Below are 8,629 nucleotides of genomic sequence, written 5' to 3' on the forward strand. Positions count from 1 at the left end.
GTAACTGAGATTTGTTCTTGTTGATCACCATGCCCTATCTTTTTGGCCAATGAGAACTTGTTTGAGGTGTTGGTTGTGGCCTTCAGTCTTAGACAAAATAATTAGAATGTCATCAAAGGAGGCATAGCAGAAATCGAACCACAGAAGTATTTCATCAGTGCAGTGCTGCCATGCCTGAGCTGCATTCTCCAACACATATGGCGTGAAAAGATATGGAAAGAGACCAGATGGTGTGATAATCGTGGTTTTTGCAAATATCGTCTGTGTGCCTGGGGATCTGTATGTTAGTTTTTTCACAGTCAATCACACTGAATACAGTTGCACCTGACAGCAAGTGCATGGTCTCTCTCATATGTTGGGTATGGGTAGCTGTCAGACACTGTAGGAGTGTTGAAATGTCGGTAGTCACCACAGAGTTTTAAAGTTTCTTCTTTATTCAGTGCTAGTTTGATGGCTGAACTACACCTGCATGTAACAGTTTATTGATCACTGAGTTAGCAGTGTGTAAGTTAGCTGGGATCAGCCAGCATGCCTTGTGATGAACAGACCCCTGGTAGTCATTAGTATACATACATTCTGCCATTACAGATGACACAAGCTTTCACCTTTGTGTGAATGAGAGTAAAGAGGGCAGTAAGGCCTATGTACGAGGTGTCATGCATTGAGGCAGAGTGTGCAGGGGGGCCCGGTCAGTCAGCAAGAGCAAGACCACCCTAGTTTCCCCATGTTCATTGGTGTGGTGGATGCATGAGATGATCTTGAGATGCTTGTATACTAGTGTGATGGTGTAAGTGCAGTGAATGTGTCCTCCATGTGTTGCATGAGAGCCGTGTTCTAGGCATGTAGTGTGTCAGAAACTGAGTAACATTCATTGTAATGCTGATATGTTAATGTATGCAAAATCATTGTCCTGCTGCCTGGATGGTCAGTGTGTTGTGCCGTGTAGGAGTGGGGTCATTCGAGCAAATAGCTCTAGAATGTGGTGGCCCATATCATGATGCAGCAGTGAAGAATGTTTCCTGTCCAGGGAGAAATGGAAGTGATGTAGGGAGTTGATTCCCACTACCTGTTCTGTGACACACATGATGTAAAAAGGTCCACATGAGATGATGAAGAGGTAACAGTTATTAGGTGTGTGTGGTAGATCCATGCACAGTGATCTTTGCATTATTAGCTGCATGAAGTTGTAGCACTGAATAGTGGGTCAGGAAGGGAATGAGCCAACCTTCAGATGACCTTTCGTGTCATATTGTAGCTATGGCAACCAACATTGGATCATGTTTCAAGTGAAGTGACTAATATCTGACTGTGATTTTAAGAGATTTAAGAATTTCAGCTGCATAATTACATCATATTTTCATTGAATGGGTGCCAATGGAGATATGCATAAGAAAACTGGCATACTCTCTTTACTTTTACTCTATAATGTGATACGGTGCCATATTTTAAAGTAATTTCATTTTCATTGCGAGGCCATATCATGAAAATTAATTCACTTTAGCTGAAAGTGAAGACATGTAGGCACTGAACAATACCGTAGGCATCATTATGGAAAGGAGATCACACATTTTGAAACATTTTGTGGTGACTGTCCACTGTTTTTGATTGCTGCCAATTTAAGTGATCTGTCAGTTCTGGCTCTTTGGAAGCACTGCAAAATGTTATGCTGTGTTAGTCAGTCTAGAAATAAATCATGCAATGAGTGGGTTTGAACATGAACATCTCTATAATCTGACTTTGTGAGTCATTATTACTTCCATCTGTAATTTATACCACAGCTGCTGACTGGCGCAAATCAAATGTATCTGTTAGTGGCTTGTATTGACTGAGAGACAAGGAAATATTCCCCCTTTCTCACGACCTCTCTAGACATGTAGGCTATTTTTTCTTTTTCTGCTCCTTGCATTGCCTTGAGCCAAACCACCTTCTTCCTATAGGAGCACGAACAGAAAAGAAACTATACATCACCAACAGTATGTTACTGATTATTATACAAGAACTTTTCAAGATGTGCCTGTCAGGGAGTTTAGACAGCTGATGGTCCCCCACAAGATTAATATTTATAACAGTTATCAGTGACAATATGGGGGAAACATGAGGTCAGTAAGGGTGGTAAAAAAATGCCATAATATGGGAGATCTCTGGAAATACAGGAGTTTTGGTCATTGTAATTACAGCAGAACTTTCAATTACACTCAAGGCCATTCTGGGAATCTGGACATTGGCACCAGCACTTCCTTATGTTCAAGGCCATTCTGGGACTCCTCCATGCTGATGCAATTCAGCATGTCACATTTTTCTGACATCACCATCATCACTTCCTTATCTGCAAGGCCATTCTGGGATTCTGACATAGTCGCATGATTGCCCTGTCGAGGTCCCCCCCCCCCCCCCCCCCTTTCCCCTGTCCCCAATGCCCCCATTTGGCAGCCCATTGCTTGCAATGCAGTAGAGAAGCTATGACATAGAGATGTCACGAGAATAATTCATTTAAAGATTGACTTACAAGTCACATCAGAATTGTTTTCTTTGTTGTTACTTCATCCTCCTCCCCTTCACTCCATGGGGATGGGGTGGTGGGCTGGCAGTGGTACAAACAACCTGCTCTTCAGCCATTTGAACATGTCTCTAGCATAGATGGCAAAACAAAAACAAAACAAAGAAATATATGTACTATGAATTAAAATTATTTTAAAAGATGAATTACTGGAATAGTATAAGTAATAATGCTGTCTTGATGAATTGTTTAAAACAGTGATAAAAATGTGGACAAACAGCATAGTTAAAAGCACTTGAATAACACTAAAAACTTGAAAAATAAATCCTGGATGTGACAGGAGAAACACTGACCGTTAAAAACTGAGCAGTGTACACTTTCACTAAAACTAGAAAAGGACCTGCTCTGGGATGCTCTGAGATGGTAGGCTATAGGGAAAGGAAGGGTGGGTACATAGAGAGAATGGAGAGTAGTGGTGACGAGGAATGACGAATGGTAACAGGTGGTGATGAGATGAGGGTGGCTGTGGGGTGATGGAGATAGAGGGATAGTTGGTATTGGGATCTATAGATTGGAGAGGAAAATGGGGTTGGAGCATGACAGGGAATGAGAAAAGAGGAGGTGTGATTTGAGGAGAGGAGGAGGAGAGTGTCCTTGGGGGGGGGGGGGGGGGGCAGAAAGAGTAGAATGGATTCAGAGTTGGTAAGATGAGTTGATACTGGCGCAGAGCTTGGGAGAGGGAGACTATTGAAATTTGGTGCTTGGTGGATGGGATGTGGAGGCAGAGATGAAACAGCATACTAGGATCAGAAAGGAGAATACACACAATAGGTTTGTTGGAGTCAAGTTTATGGAGAGGTGAGAAGTTAATGAGTTGGTAAAGAATTATTGTGGGGGAATGTAAGCAGACATGGAAAGCAAGGCAGAGAGCATGATGTTCGAGGATCTGGGGGACTTACAGAACATGGGAGGGGCAGATATCCATGCGACATTGGTGTAGCAAAGAATGGAGGTGGACCAGGGATTTGTACATGTGAAGGACAGAGGAGGGATGTAGTCCCATGTGCAGCCACTTAGTGCTTTTAGTCTTTTATGGGCATCCTGTTGGACAGCTTGTAGGTGAGGTTTTCACATTAGTTGCCAGTCAAAAGTTAGTCCAAGGTATTTTAGTGTATTAGTTAGTTGGATGGATGGTCATAATGGTGAGGTAGAAGTAATGGAGACAGAAGGTGTGGGTGGTGTGTCCTGTAATTATTGGCTGGGTTTTGGAAGAGCTAATCTTAAGCAGCCATTGGTTACATGAGGAGGTAAACTGACTGAGGTGGATTTGGAGCTATCGTTGAGATTTATGGAGCATACGATAGAGGACGAGGAAAGTGGTGTGATAAGCCAACTGATGGAGGTGGATGGGAGGTATAGTTCTGAGTGTATCAGCAGTGTATAAGAGATAGAGAAGGGGAGAGAGAATGGAACCTTGGGGCACTCCTGCAGTATAGTAGAAGATACAGGAATTGGTGTTGTTAACAATGATATAGGATGGGTGATGGGAGAGGAAGGATGCAATAAAGTGGACAAAGTTGGTGGGAAGTGCATAAGTCTGGAGTTTCAAAAAGGAGACTGAAATGCCGTACACAGTTGTATGCTTTCCCTAGGTCAAGGGGGAGACAGATGGTGGATTTGTAGTTGTTGGGATAGGAGGTGGGTGAGCTTCAGGAGTTTATCATCAGCAAAGAAGGGGGGACAGGAGCTACACCGGGTAATAGGAAGCAGATGATATTGGTGCAGATGGTGGTGGATGCAATGTCAAAGAACTGATTCAAAGTCCTTGCTAAACAATGAGGTGAGGAAGATGAGGCAGTACGAGGAGGTATCACTGTGGGGTTTGTTTGGTTTGAGAAAAGGTAGAATGGTAACATGTGAAGAGGGTAGTTTTGTACAGGGTTGCAAGGGTGATGAGAAAGGAAATAGGGCATTCTTTGAGTTGGTGATAGGTAATATGGTTGTGCCCAGGAGATGTGTTGTGTTTTCTGTTAAGTACTTGTTTTCTGTCCTGTGCTGTGATTTTGGTGTTTATTCTGTTTCTGGTTTGTTGTTCAAGTACCAGAAGTTGGGGGCCAGGGATAGGACTATGATATTTGTGCATTCATAGACAGTAGGAAACTGGGAGTAGTCAGGGATGGAGATGTCAGAGAGACAGGATGCAAAATAAAAGGCACTTCACAAGTCATCAGGTAAGGGAAAGTTGTTGTGAAGGATGGAGCAGTGAGAGAGCAGGTGGGCACCAGTAAGTGGTTGGAATGTTTTCCAGTACTTGACTGAGTTAACTGGGAATGTATTGTTGAGTCTGCTGTATGTCTGGCACCAGTCCCATTGCATTTTGGCACTGAGAAAATTGCTGATGTGTTGCTGTAGTCACAAGTGACATGTGAGTGTATCTGTGGACAGCTTTTGGATGGAGATTGTGATGGGCCACATGGGGCAGGGTAGTGTGTAGGATATGATGAGGTGGGCAGCTTTGTGGTTACTTCCAGTTGGATCAAGGACATCTAAGGAGGTTGGGAGATACTAGATGACATGTGGGATGGTGTTGCTTTCAGGATAGGTGTGCTGTGAATAGAGCAAAGTCACCTTGGAAAGAGTCAGAAAATTGACAACACCACCTGAGTTCTGCAGGGGATATACTATGGATGTTGAGGTCAGTGGCAAAAATGTAGGTGGAAAAGGTACAGTCAGTGCAGGTGAGGAAGTAATAGGCAGTGGGATCATTAGGTCATATGTGGTAGCACAGGTGACAGTTTGTGTTTTGAAGAAGAGGCTATGGATAAGGCATTCGGTGGGATTATTGAGTAAGGGTTGTGGCCGAATGGGGATATTCTTGTGATGGCCAGTTGCTATGCCACCTCTGGCCAAGGAGAAGGGTTGTCAGTGAGTGGAAGATATAGGGAGAGGTACAGATGGTGTGGTGTGCTTCAACGAACGTTTCATTGAGGATGAAGGTATTGATGTTGTGTTGGGACAGGGTATGCATAAGAAGCAGCTTGTTGATGTGTAGGGAGTGGAGGTTGCTCTTTAGGATGCTGTAGTGTTGTTTCACAAGGAAGTGGGTTTCAGGGATTAGGAGTGGATCGTTTATACAAGGGTGTCGAGATGGGTGGAGACAAAGTGGACTTGGTTTTGGGAGTATGTGACTTGAGTGTTGAGGTGGAATACTGATTTGGCAGTAAGGGGGATTTGCTGAAGGGTTGTGGTAATTGGAAGGGGTGAATATTTTGGAGGACAATGGTAAGGAAATGGATGATGTCTTTAGCAGTGAAGGTGGGTGGAGGGAGTTGTTGGGATGCATGGGATGGTCAGTAGTAAGACAGGCAAGTTAATTCTGCTTTGATGGGTGTGGATTTGGCCTTGCTCTTGGCAGAGTAAGTAGGGTGGGTGTCATTGCAAGTGTCATAGGCGGTGGAAACATAGGTTGGGACATTGCTTAAGGAAGTGGGGTTGCTTACATTGGGTGCAGGTGCAAGGATTCTTACAATCAGCAGTAAGCTGGTCATTATAGAGGCAGCATTTTTGGCATCTGTAGAATTGGGCAGGTGGGATTTGGAGGGTTCGAGTTTGTGATGGCAGTTGTAGATGAGGGCTCCCCCTGTGAGGAGGCGATCAATGGTGGGAGCACATTCTGTGAATGCTTGCATGAGCAAGGTGGGACCAGAGTCACTGAAGATATGGAAGGTGGTGCGAATCTCTAGGGAAGTAAGTTCTGTGACAACCTCCTCTGGCATGATCTCAGGGCCAAGCTTCATGATCACAACAGTGAAGGTATGGGGTTGGCATGCAGGCTGGAGTTGTTTGGATAGGGGATGGTGGTGAAGGGAGTGAGAGTAGCATGAGGACAAAAGGTAACATGGGGGAGTTTGAGGAAAAGGCCTATGTGCAAGTTGGGATCAGTTGATTTGATGAGGACTGAGTATTTGCAGGGGATGATATGGGAATGTTGGGGACTTACTTTCTGATTTCAAGGGTCAGGGATTTGGAGTTTAGGAACTGAGATTCAGGGCAGGATAAAGGGAAGATGTGGACAGCTGGGGGAGAGGGTGTGAGGGACAGAGCATCTACATCTACATCTACATCTACATCTACATCCATACTCCACTAGCCACCTGACAGTGTGTGACGGAGGTTACCTTGAGTATCTCTATTCGTTCTCCCTCCATTTGTTCAGTGTGGTCTGGGTCGATCAGGTTTTTTCATGGTAATGTATCTGCACTGGGTCGCTTCTGTGTTCTTTTTTTTAACTATGGGGTGCAGTGGGGGCTGAGGAATTGTGGAGGGTATGATATGGACCTGCGCAGGTCCTTCAAGCGAGATGGAGTAGGTGCGGCTGCTGGTGGATGGTGTTGTGGCATCTGGTGCAGTGAGGGTGGCGCAGTGAGATGTAACACATGCAGTCATTGCAGGGGTAGTGATGAGTGTGGGAAAGGTTAGCAGTGTAGAATGAGCACAAGAAAAGTTTAGGGAAGGTATCACGAAGAGGCAAGGGTTGGCGGCTGATGTGATTGTGGTTGGGAAAGAAACTGTTGGGAGGTGGAGATATGATGGTAGGCTGGAAGCACTCCATGCAGTGATGGTGGGAGCAGGGGAAGGAATGAGGTAAATGATGGAGGTTGTGAAGGCATTACTAATTATGCATATAAAATTTTTTGCTATGACTTTCTTTCATTCTATAATTTTTTCTTTTGTTCCCACCGGCATATGTAATTATGATGATGTAACTTACTACTGTGGTTTTTAAATGTAAAGGTGTAATTGTGATTATTTTGTTTGTGAATGAATAAATATGTTTCGAGCTTTGTACCTGTGGAAAAGTTTGTAAATTTATTTTTTGGTATGTTATTAATTGTGTAAAATTCATATTTATGTAATTTATGATAATGATATAATTTCTTTAGAGAGGGGACAGTGATAGCGACATCGATAGTCAAACAGAGGATGTGTAGTAGATGGTATGGTGGAAATTTGTGTCTGTGAAGTGTGCACAGGAAAATGATACTATGTTTTTATCAAAAGCACCTGGAACTGTATAGACAGTGATACCGAACTATGAGAATGTCAATTCGCTCTACCACTGTGGTATGTAATGAAATCGGCAGCAGACTTTAGGAACAAATAAACTGGACTGTGAAAGTGCAGCAAACAAGACTTAATTTTGACCGACACGAACAGTGTTTTTATGTAAACGAACTTTGCTGGCATTGATATTTTGTTGGCCTTTCATGTTCTGTCAAGCTGTGAAAGTGGGGACTTTAATGAACTGTGCAGTATATCTGACTTTCAGTGACGTTAAAGAAGTTTGAACTGCGAAAACAGAATGAACATTGTTTATGGTGTGCATCAGGTAAAAGAACTATTATATGAACTGTGTATTTGTGGTTACAGCTATGTGAATGTGATGAATTGTGTAGTTATGGATGAAAGTGTCACGGACAGTGCACAAAGTGTATAAACAAATACTGCCTACATAATGTGCTTTGCAATAGGGGACATGTCAACAACGTTTGCATACCAACATCCTGTGATTTGTTAAACACCACTGGGTTACTCTCACAGCTGTGCAGAAACTGTGTTCATGTTTCACCGGAGAAGATTATTTATTTTAATCCAACATTAATTGATTACAAAAAAAAGGACTCCCTGGCATATTTCTTTCCCATGATTCTAAGTGCTTTCTTTTGTAGGATAATTACACTATTCTTGTCACAGTACCTTTACTGCTGGATCCCCATACCTCTATCCCATAGCTTAGATGGGATTCAAATAGTGCAAAATATATTTGCCTCAGAGTGGTAATGTTACAAAAAGGTGTCAGTTTTCTTAGGGCATATATGGTAGTAGATACCCTCTTGCAAATATCATTTACATGATCAGACCAGTTTAAATCAGCATTAAGAGTCAGGTCAAAAAATTTAGTCGAGTGTTCTTTTTTAATGTATTAATTACCCATTTAAAATTGGTTTTCATGATTTTTTTGTCTCCCAAGATCAAATTCAATATAGACTGATTTATTTGTGTTTAATTTTCGTTTGTTTTCATTAAAATACTGCAGAATTATGCCTGCTGCAGTACTGGATTCCACTTAGA

This window comes from Schistocerca americana, chromosome 2 (genome assembly GCF_021461395.2).
Source record: "Schistocerca americana isolate TAMUIC-IGC-003095 chromosome 2, iqSchAmer2.1, whole genome shotgun sequence".
Taxonomy (NCBI): Eukaryota; Metazoa; Arthropoda; class Insecta; order Orthoptera; family Acrididae; genus Schistocerca; species Schistocerca americana.